This window comes from Phodopus roborovskii, unplaced genomic scaffold, assembly GCF_943737965.1.
Source record: "Phodopus roborovskii unplaced genomic scaffold, PHOROB, whole genome shotgun sequence".
Taxonomy (NCBI): domain Eukaryota; kingdom Metazoa; phylum Chordata; class Mammalia; order Rodentia; family Cricetidae; genus Phodopus; species Phodopus roborovskii.
In genome coordinates this window covers 51,745-63,540 of record NW_026125295.1, presented here as the reverse complement: position 1 = coordinate 63,540, position 11,796 = coordinate 51,745, and positions in this window count along the sequence as shown.

Below are 11,796 nucleotides of genomic sequence, written 5' to 3'. Positions count from 1 at the left end.
GGGGCAAGGGCCTTCCCCCTGACAGGCTCCAAACTCTTGGGGTCTCTGGGGGTCTTTCAGGCACTTCCCATTCTTCCCCCCTCCCCCGGACACATTGTGAGTAGCTTGCAACAGCCCTTTCTTCAATGTGATTTCCTGTTCCACGGGCGGAAGGGTGCCCAGTATAATCACAGTTTCCAGGAGAGATTTAAGGATACAAAACAAATGTTTGTTCTCTGGCTTCACGCTTAGGTCAGGTGAACTGAAAGTACTTTTTTTTTTATATATATACCTGTGAGTCGCAGGTTAAAAAAATAATAAAAAAAAAATGCAGGAACCATATAAAAAAACATAATGATAGATCTGGCCTCCACCAGAAGGTTGGATGATGGGTCCATTGCATTCGAAGTTTTCTTCCGGAATTCAGAGCAATCTCCTGTCAAATTGAAAGACCCCCACTATGCTTATTGCCTGTTTAAATTGCTCTTGCTAATTTGCCAAGGCCAAACTATGAGAAAAGTACAGGAGGGAACCAGGTGCTGCTCTCATCCAACGCCAACCAGATATCTGTGGTCTGCAGCTTGGACCAAAGCAAGGTCAGCAGGACAGTGTCCAGTATGCTGAGATAGTCATAACTGAATTCTTTGTATTCTTTGTGCCCAACCCGAATAACCAACTGTCCTTGGTTAACTACAACTGCAACATTTAGATGAAACAATGAAATCCCTGTAACCATGCTTCTGCTTCTGTAAGCCTGCTTCTTGCCACCCCAACCCTATATAAACTGCCTGAGTTTTAACCTCAGCACGCTCAGTCCCCCGAAAGACTGGAAGCGTCCACAGGTACCTGTGTAAACAATAAACAACCTCTTGCACTTGCATCCAGTGGTCTGGTCTCATCTCTTGGGGGCAAGGGCCTTCCCCCTGACAGGCTCCAAACTCTTGGGGTCTCTGGGGGTCTTTCATTGGAGGTTCCACCGAGATTGGAGACCCTTCCCCCTAGAGACTGACACTGACACCCACCGGGAGGTAAGCTGGCCAGCGCTTAATTTCTGTTCTTTGTTGTCTTGTTCATATGTCTTTTACTTGTTGCTTGTTGCGCAGCGATCGGTAATCGGCTAGGCTAGTCGAGTCTGTAGGCGGCTTGAGAAGGAGCTGACGAGCTCGGACTTCTACCCGCCACCCTGGGAGACGTCTCAGGGATCTGGGGTGCCCGATTTTTCGGGGCCCACACGAGTCCCAGGGATTCGTGGTTTTGGGGGGCCCAGGGGGCTTAAGACCCTCTGTGCCTCCAACTCAGTATCTGGTTTCGGTTTTACGCCGAAAACGCGCAGCGTGTCCTTATGCCGGCTGTCTATGTGTTTTGTCTGTTCTGTTTATCTGTCTGATTCTTTATTTCGAAGAAAATATGAAACAATCTTTAACCACCCCCTTAAGTTTATTTTAGATCATTGATGATGTACAGAGTCGAGCTCACAATCAGTTGGTTAAAGGAAAAAAAACTGTGTCGGACTCCCCGGTAGCCAGCTGACTCTGAGATCAAAGGGAGCCAGCCACCGAAGGAACCTGCTGAGCCTTTCCCCTGCACCAGGCTGCTGGATTAGGAGGCCAATTTCAATTTCAATACTGGTCTTTCTCGGCGTCCAACCTTTATAATTGAAAAATCTAACAACCCCTCCTTCTCCAAAGACCCTGTAGCTCTCTAACCTACTTGAATATGGCTTTTGCAGGTCCTCCTAACCTTGGGGGGGGGGGAAACAACGCATCTTCCTGGGAGAAACGTCTTATTTGGCAACTCAGTTGCCAAATAAAATTGAGGAAATTTTTCCCCTAAATCGTCCCTGCTGGGACTTTAACACCTACGTCTTTATCGCCAGTTACTCACAGCGGGTCTCCGCGGGCCTGGGACGCTGTCCCAGGAATTTGGCTCAGGTAAGACAGATAACCCAGGGACCGGAGGAAACTCCGACTGCATTTTTGGAGAGGCTAAAGGAAGCCTACCGTATGTATACACCCTTTGATTCTGATAGTAACGAGCAAAGGGGCAATGTTTCTATGGCTTTCATTTGGCAGTCGGCTCCAGATATTAGGACTAAGTTGCAGAGATTAAATAATTTATAAGATTATAGCCTGCAGGATCTCGTAAAGGAAGCAGAAAAGATCTTTAAAAAGAGAGAAACACCTGAGAAAAAAGAAGAAAGACTTAAAAAGTTGCAGGAGGAAAGAGAGGACAAGTTTAAAAAGGAGCTAAAAAAAAGAGAGAGAGAGAGAGAGAGAGAGAGAGAGACAGAGAGAGGGATCATAGGAACCGGAGAGAATTAAGCAAAATCCTGGCCACTGTAGCTCAGAATAATCATAGTGCAGGAAGTCAGGAAAGAAAGGAAAAGGAAGGAGGCCCAGGGTAGATTGAGACCAGTGTGCCTACTGCAAAGAAAAAGGCCATTGGGTCAAAGATTGCCCTAAGAGACCTAAAACTCAGAGGCGTGGAGACGGACTCCCAAGACCAACTCAGCTTCTAGCCCTAGATGAAGACTAGGGCAGTCGGGGCCAGGAGCCCCCCCCCCTGAGCCCAGGCTAACCTTAAGAGTCGGGGGGCAGCCAGTCACCTTCTTGGTGGACACTGGAGCCCAACATTCAGTTCTCACTGAAACGAACGGGCCATTGAGTACCAAAACAGCTTGGGTACAAGGAGCCACCGGAGAAAAACAATACCGATGGACCACGGAGAAAAAGTTCATCTCGCATCAGGTAAAGTCTCACATTCCTTTTTGCATGTACCGGACTGTTCATATCCATTACTGGGTCGAGATCTACTGACTAAATTAAAAGCCCAGATCCATTTTGAAGGACCAGGAGCTAAAGTCTCTGGCCCACAAGGGGCTCCACTTGAAATATTGACTTTACAATTGGAAAATGAATATAGACTTTTTGAAAAGCCTCCTGAACAGCAGGAAGGGATGGACTTATGGTTAAAACAACACCCCCTGGCCTGGGCAGAAACAGGGGGCATGGGCTGGCCATACAACAGCCACCCCTAATAATAACCCTGAACCCAGCCACCTTGTTACCACTGCTGGAGGAACCAGCCTCCCATGACTGTCAGCAGATCCTTGCAGAGATGCATGGAATGTGGCCTGATCTGACCGATCAGCCCTTGAAAGATGCAGACTACACCTGGTTCACAGACAGCAGCAGCTACTTGCTAAATGGTGAGAGGCGGGCAGGGGCTGCAGTGACGAATGCCTCAGAGGTCATATGGGCCACTGCACTCCCCGGAGGCACCTCTGCTCAGCGAGCTGAACCCTTTGCTCTGACTCAGGCTCTCCAGATAGCAGCAGGTAAGAAGCTAAATGTGTACACTGATAGCCGGTATGCCTTTGCCACTGCCCATGTCCATGGAGAAATTTATCGGAGAAGGGGCCTTTTAACATCAGAAGGCAAAGAAATCAAAAATAAAAATAAAATCTTGACATTATTAAAGGCCCTGTTCCTTCCTAAAAAAATTGAGCATAATGCATTGCTCTGGACATCAAAAGGGGAAAGCCTGGAGGCAAAAGGAAATCGCCTGGCTGATGAAGCAGCCAAACAAGCAGCCTTAAGCCCCCAACTATTGACTATTAGCATATTGACTGAAAAGGAAACAGCTAAGACTCCAGATTGGGACTATGATGAAACGGATTTGGACATTGTTCAGAAACTAGGTGCAGATTATGACCCCAATCGGCAATGCTGGGTCTACCAAGGAAAGACTATACTGCCTATAAAAATGACAAAAATGTTAATAGACCACCTCCATAAGCTGACTCATCTAAGCGCCAAAAATATGAAAACTTTGCTAGATAGACAAGAAATTGGAACTTACCTTCCCAATCGGAATTTATTACTGGAACAAGTAACTGCTAACTGTCTGGCCTGTGCCCAGATAAACCAAGGAAAACCAAACTGAATTCTGGGACCCGGCTTTGTGGCCATAGGCCTGATGTCCATTGAAAAATAGACTTTACTGAAGTCAAACCTGAAATATATGGTTATAAATATTTACTGGTTTTTATAGACACCTTTTCAGGATGGGTGAAAGCGTTTCCTACCAAACATGAGACTGCAAAAATGGTCACCAAGAAACTATTAAAAGAAATCTTTCCCAGATATGGGATGCCACAGATAACAGAATCAGACAATGGGCCTGCCTTCATCTCCCAGGTAAGTCAGTTGGTGGCCAGGTTGCTGGGGATAAATTGAAAATTACATTGTGCTTACAGACCCCAGAGTTCAGGACAGGTAGAAAAAATAAATAAAACCATTAAGGAGGCTTTATCCAAATTAACGCTTGAAACTGGCTTTAAGGACTGGGTACAACTCCTATCTCTGGCTCTCTATTGGGCCAGAAACACTCCAGGCCCTCATGGCCTAACTCCCTTTGAAATACTATATGACAGTCCACCGCCAGCTGTATCATTCTTTGATGCTGACATTTCTGATTTTGCAAACACCCCTTCCATACAGGTGCATCTATGAGCCTTACAGATAGTCCAAGAAGAGGTCTGGAAACCTCTGGCGGCCGCATCCCGGGAGGAACAAAGAACCTCTTGTCAGCCCCACTCTTTCCAGATTGGCGATTCCGTCTGGGTTCGGAGACATCAGACTAAGAACTTAGAGCCCCGCTGGAAGGGCCCCTACACTGTGCTCCTGACAACTCCCACCGCCCTGAAAGTAGACAGGATTGCTGCCTGGATGCATTTTAAATAGACTGGTACTGTTCAAAAATACACACACACACACACACACTTGTCAGTTGTTCAGGCCCTAGTTTTGACCCAGCAGTACCAGCAATTAAAACAAATGAAAACTGAAAAACCATGAATAAAGGGTTTTATTCATTTTATAGAAAAAGGGGGGAATGAAAGACCCCCACTATGCTTATTGCCTGTTTAAATTGCTCTTGCTAATTTGCCAAGGCCAAACTATGAGAAAAGTACAGGAGGGAACCAGGTGCTGCTCTCATCCAACGCCAACCAGATATCTGTGGTCTGCAGCTTGGACCAAAGCAAGGTCAGCAGGACAGTGTCCAGTATGCTGAGATAGTCATAACTGAATTCTTTGTATTCTTTGTGCCCAACCCGAATAACCAACTGTCCTTGGTTAACTACAACTGCAACATTTAGATGAAACAATGAAATCCCTGTAACCATGCTTCTGCTTCTGTAAGCCTGCTTCTTGCCACCCCAACCCTATATAAACTGCCTGAGTTTTAACCTCAGCACGCTCAGTCCCCCGAAAGACTGGAAGCGTCCACAGGTACCTGTGTAAACAATAAACAACCTCTTGCACTTGCATCCAGTGGTCTGGTCTCATCTCTTGGGGGCAAGGGCCTTCCCCCTGACAGGCTCCAAACTCTTGGGGTCTCTGGGGGTCTTTCAAAATAAACAATAAAAAGAGTAGTCTTCATGGTAATGTGACTATTTAAAGGATAATTGAGCAAGGAAGAATGTCTTTATGAACACTACTGTTAGTCAGCACACCTTCCTCAGTGAAGAAAAAACAAACAAACAAAGCTGCAATACTCAAGGTTCTGTATAGAAACAGGACTGGTAAAAGTAAATCTCCCCTTGTCTATAGAAACGGGATTTATTAGAATGTCTCACACGCTGTGGTCCGGGTAGTACAACAATGACTATCTACCAATGGAAATTTAAAGAATCTAGTAGTTGTTCAGTCCATGAGGCTGGATGTCTCAGCTGCTCTTCAGTATACACTAAAGTTCCAAAGTAGTCTGCTCTAGTGTTAGATAGAAAAGGAATGAACTTGGTAGCCAGGGTTAGGGCAAGCAGGCAAAGAGAGAGAACTTTCTTCTGCAATATCCTTTCTTTATATAAGTAAGATGCTATCAGAAGGTATGATTCAGATTACAGGCTTTTTTTTTCTTGATTGTTTTTTGGTGTCTTTGAGACAGGGTTTATCTGTATGGTCCTGGAACTCATTCTGTAGACCAGGCTGGCCTCAAACTCAGAAAAGTCGACTGCCTCTGCCTCTGAGTTCTGTGATTAAAGGTATGCATTGCCACCTAGATGCTGAAGGTAGATTTCATCACCTCAAGTAATCCAGATTAAAGATGGGTCTTTAATTTCAAAACCATTTAGAAATTCCTTCGCAAATGCATCCAACTACTTGTGTTTTAGTTAATTCCAGAGTTAATCAGTTTGACTACCAAGAAGAGCCATCACTACAGCCAAGACAGAGAGCTGAAAAAAATTTCTTACCTGCAGGAGGCAAGAAGAACATGACAGTCATTTCCAAAACAATATTTTTCCCTGAAAAAAAAAAAAGGATGCATGGTTGCATGGGGCTTTTACTCAAGGAGTCTGAACACATTCGTGTAGAGTTATATCTATTGCTAAGCATGCTCAGTCAGCAAATCCAGTTACGAACAGGATCACAATGTACAAGCAGGGACATTTAGGGACAATCTTACCTCAAAGTCTTGCAATAATGAAAATGATGGGGAAAAAAATCCCTCTGGCATGTTCATCTTGTACCAAAAGGTCTTAGCCACCGTGAACGTAGAGTACTTTGGAGCATATTTCACCTGTCAACCTCTATGTTTGATCTAAAAGATAGCTGTATCAATGCCAAAATTCTAACTGCTACAAATGGCAGAGATCACAAATACAGAGAACATCTAGGAAAAGTCACCTAACAGCACTGTACGCTCTGCTCTTAGATGAATGGTTATGCTGGGCTCTATTAACCTCGGAACAAAGCTGCTTCTGCCTCTGAGCAGAGGGTCTCGTGGGAAGGCCTCAGCTGCTTCCATAGTCCTAACTGCTGACTCAGAGCTGTGACACCACTGTAGAAAAATCCCATTTATTCCTTTGTGTGTGTGTGTGTGTGTGTGTGACATTTTTGTAAATTTTAATTATGTGGTGTTTTCTTCTGAATGTATCTGTGAACAGTACGTACAGAGGCCAGAAGAAAGCACCAGGCTTCTGGGAATAGAGTTACAGCAAATGGTTAGCTACAATGTGGGTTCTGGGATAGGAACCTGGATCCTCTGTAACAACACCTATCTGCTGAGCCATCTCTCTAGCCCCTCTTTTTAGTTAAATTTTCTATACATTTTTAATTAAAACATATCAATTTCTCCTTTCTGTCCCTCCCCTCACCCCCCCATTCCTTCCCACATACTTCCCTTCCAACTTCTTCCTTGCTAAGTATGTATGAATAAGTATACTGAAATGCAGGACTACACCCTGATGTCCATTTTGTTATTTGTCTGCATATGTCGATGATGTACTTAGGGAACTCATTTCAGCCTGAAGATAATTAATTCTCTCACCGGGGGAGAATTTCACTCTTTAATTAGCACCAGGTATCTGACTGAACCCGACTGTGCTGTCTTATACAGGAAACGTAATCGAGAACAGAAAACTTGGATTAGAAAATACTTTGGCAGTTAAGAGTGCCGAAGAATCTTCCAGAGCACCCAGTTTACATTCCCACTACTTATAGAAGCTCACTACCATCTGTAACTCCAGGTCTAGGCATTCTGAAGCCATCCCCTGGCCTCCCTGGTCATCAAGTATGAGTGGGGTACAAAAAATGCATAAAAGAAAAAAAAAACGCATATGGCTAAAATAATGACTGAAATTAGAGTTGTTAAAAAACACACAACAACAATCTAAGTATTTCCACGTGGTCTCATCTTACTGGAGAGAGGGCTGGGACCTCTGTTCTATTGGTCTTACATGTTGACTCTCCTCCTACCTCTTTCCAAAACCTCCTTGTCTCCTAGTCCCATCCATCTTGCTTTCCTATTGGCCAACAGTGCTTTATTCATTGACCAATAAGAGAAACATATTTACAGAATGACTTCTCCCATCATCCCAAAGACACTATGTTAAAAAAAAAATAACAAAAATTGAATAATAAAGAGCCCAGGAGGTTAGGGGCAATATCTCTTAAAGTCATTTCAGGTGTCAGCCACTGGTCCTGGTCAAATCATTCTCAGAAATGAATACATCTGAGCACAGTAGAAGAACCAGGCCGATCTCCACAAATTTAATCCTGCTTAGCCTATATAGTGAGTATGATAGTAAGACATGTCTAAATAGCAAACAATAACACACACACACACGAATATAACTGAATATAACTGAATATAACTGTACCATCAGAAAGCTTCAGCTGGCCTGGAACTCATCATGTATTTAATGGAATGAATATATATGTGTGTGTGTATATATATATATATATATATATATATATATATATAAACAAATTATAGTAAATATTTCATTCTACACCATTGACTCACTATTCAAAGCATGGCATTTTTCTATACAAGAGGAAGTTTCCAAGCAATTCCCTTCATATTTATTTATATTTGAAGAGAGCTGAAAGTGAGAGATATTTTACAATGTTTACATGTCTATAGGTTGTTTTCCTTCATCCAATCATTCTATGAAATCAATAAATCAGTTTTTAAATTCTATTTTAGAAACATTTTAACTAGTTTGATTGTAAGTTGAGCCATTTGCACATTTTATATTAACCTCAAGCCTCCAACTATGGAAGACGAAACAATGTCTATTAAAGTAAATATCCAGCTACCAGTAAACCAATGAATTTTTAAGAATTTTTTTTCTATTCTAGCAGATACAGAGATCCACAGCCAACCAGCGGGCCACGCTGCCGAGAGCCCTGTTGAAGAGAGTAAGGATTGGAATTGTGCAAGTGAAGGTTGCGGGGTTGGGGTCAAAGTCAAGACAGGGGAACCCACAGAAACAGGTGACTGAGGCTCATGGGAGCTCAAGGACCCTGGACCCACGGCTACGGAGGAGTCTGTGTGTGACCTACCTTAGCCCTCTTCATGTATGACAGTTGTGTAGCTTGAGTGTTTGTGGGGCTCCTGGGGCTGGAATGAGAACTGGCTTTTGGGAAACTATTTCCCATGCTGGGTTGCCTCTCCCAGCCTCGATACAAGGGGACGATCTTGGTCCTGCTCAGTTTGATGTGGGAGGCCTGCCCCTTTCTGAATGGAGAGGGAGGAATGGATGGGGGGGGGAGGTGGGAGGAGGGAACAGGAGGAGAGGAGGGAGAGGAAACTGCAGTTAGGATGTGAGATAAATGGGGGGGGGGGGAAAGTAATAAATTTAAAAAGAATGCATTCTGAAATTGTTAGAAATGTTCCAAGCGTTGCATTGAAGTTTTTGGAAGAGCACTTTTTCTCTTATTTTACTGGGATCCAGAAGAGAAAAGGAAGTCACTGAAACACAATTATAGTATTATTTGTTGTGGTAGCAGTAATTAAATAACAGTAATTGTATGTTTCATAATATACAGAATGAATATCCTGGACTCCTAGTTTATTATATTATTATTATTAACAACATACAGGGACAAACTACATAAGCCTGTGCGTAATAGATTCATTGTTCATAGTATCAAAAGTAAACTAGAAGTATTTCTCATAAGATGTCCTCTCTTATGAGATACTAAGTATTAATGTTCACCAGAAAGTATGATGTGTTCTCCTGTGTTTCAGGCTAGGTGAGGAAAAGGCTTGAAAAAGGCTAAAAGTATAAGTTTGCTTCCACACCATAATTCATTAGACCATGAAATTATTGGTGCTCGTGCAAGGCTCCATGATAGATGATGTGAAGTATTCAGTTTACATTTAGCCCAGTGTGGCGATAATGACAAGGTTGCTCCTTGTGTTCCAATTGGGCAGAAGGCAACTGAATCAGAACCCTTATTGCAATGAACATTGTAAAAATAAAATTACTTTTGGACATGTAAAAAAAAAGCTTAGTCAGGAAACCAACTACACTCAAGGATGCATCTGATAATGAGAACACCCTGGCATCACTCAGTCAACACAAGCAGATATAGTCGTAGGACCCCATGACACCCACTGAACAGTCTATAAGCAAAAACCAAGAGAAATGTTCCGTTTTGCACATCTAGAGGGATGGCACCTTGATCGTCCCTGCCTCAAGTCAGAGACTTCTGTTTGAGACCGGACCTGCTAAGACATGTTACACAAGTGACAAACCTTGGGGACCATAGTTAGGAATGAAGAGTGTGAACATTTTTTCTCTTTACTCCATTCCTTCCAACGTCTTCCTTGAAAAGTATTCATGAACAAGTATGTTGACATGTATGAAGAAAACTTCCTGAGTCTGTTTTTTGTTGGTTGTATGTGTATGGTTGCAGGGCTGATGTAATAAAGAGCGGTAAGGAAATCATACATTACTGACACAGAAGAGGACTCAAACTTGTATGTTGAAGATCATTATTAAAAGTGTATTTCTGGAGCCGCCTATTCCCCGCCCCCCCCCCCGAACATCCCCAGTCCCTGCCTGCTGGATCTTTGACCCCCATACCGGGCCTCTGCTGGAGGTGAGTCTGGGACCAGTTCAGGTTGAATCCCCCCCCCTTCCCTGGGCACTCCCTGGATTGGTCCCGAATCTCGCTCCCCAGTGTCCTGTCCCCAGCCAGAGCATTCTAGGTGCTCTGATACACAGTCCCCTGCCCTGGGGGAAGAGCCTGCCCTCCCCCCACCTTGTGCCATACCTAACCCACTGTCCCACAGCTGTGGTTGAGCACTGGTGGATCCAATAATCCTACCACCTTCGGGGAACTTCCTGGAGCTGCTCTGAGCACACTAGACCTGCTTATCTATGCAGAACCACCCTGAGTCCCCACCTGCCTGGTCTCTGACCCCCACGGCACAGTCCTCTCCCTCATTGCCAGCCCAGCCTGAGGAGAGACCTCCTAGGGAGCTTGGACCACCCAGAGCTACAGGCATCAAACCTCTGTCCCACCTACGCCCACGGGGGAGTAGCAGAGAGAGAGAGAGAGAGAAAGAAAGAGAGAGAGAGAGAGAGAGAGAGAGAGAGAGAGAGAGAGAGAGACCCCTTATGCATCCCCTGGAAGAAGAGATGGAAAGACGGGAATACAAGAAAACACCTAACAATAGAAAGACAAGCATGACATCACCAGAATCTAGGGAATCTACACCAACTAAACCTGAACACCCCAAAGCAGATGAAGCAGAACGACTTAAAAAAAAAAAAACTTCATAAAAATGATGGAGGCCCTCAAAGAAGATGTGAGAAAATCCCTTAAAGAAATGGAGGAAAAAACAAACAAAAAAGTGGAAGAAATGAACAAATTCCTTAAGGAAAGTACAGAAAACTAAGAAAAAACAATTAAGCAGGTAAAGGAAACAGTTCAAGACTTGAAAACTGAAATAGAGAAAATAAAGGCACCACAAACTGAAGGAATGCTGGAAATAGAAAAACTGGGCAAACGATGGGATACTACAGACACGAGCATAACCAACAGAATTCAAGAGATGGAAGAGAGAATCTCAGGCGCGGAAGATAAACCAGAGGAAATAGATCATCGACCAAAGAAAATCTTAAATCCAAGAACATCGAGGAAATGTGGGACAGCGTGAAAAGGCCAAACCTAAGAATAATAGGCACAGAGGAAGGTGAGGAAGCCCAGCTCAAAGGTGCCGAGAACACATTCAACAAAATCATGGAGGAAACCTTTCCCAGTCTGAAGAAGGATTTTCTGATATCATCTTTAAGAGCCTCTATCATTTTTAGGAAGTTAGTTTTTAAGTCGTTCTCTTCTGCTTCATCTGCTTTGGTGTGCTCAGGTCTAGTTGGTGTAGAGTCCCTAGATTCTCGTGGTGTCATGCTTGTCTTTCTATTGTTGGGCGTTTTCTTGTATTGCCATCTTCCCATCGCTTCTTCTAATGGGTGCAAGTGGAGTCTCTCTCTCTCTCTCTCTCTCTCCTACTCTCCTG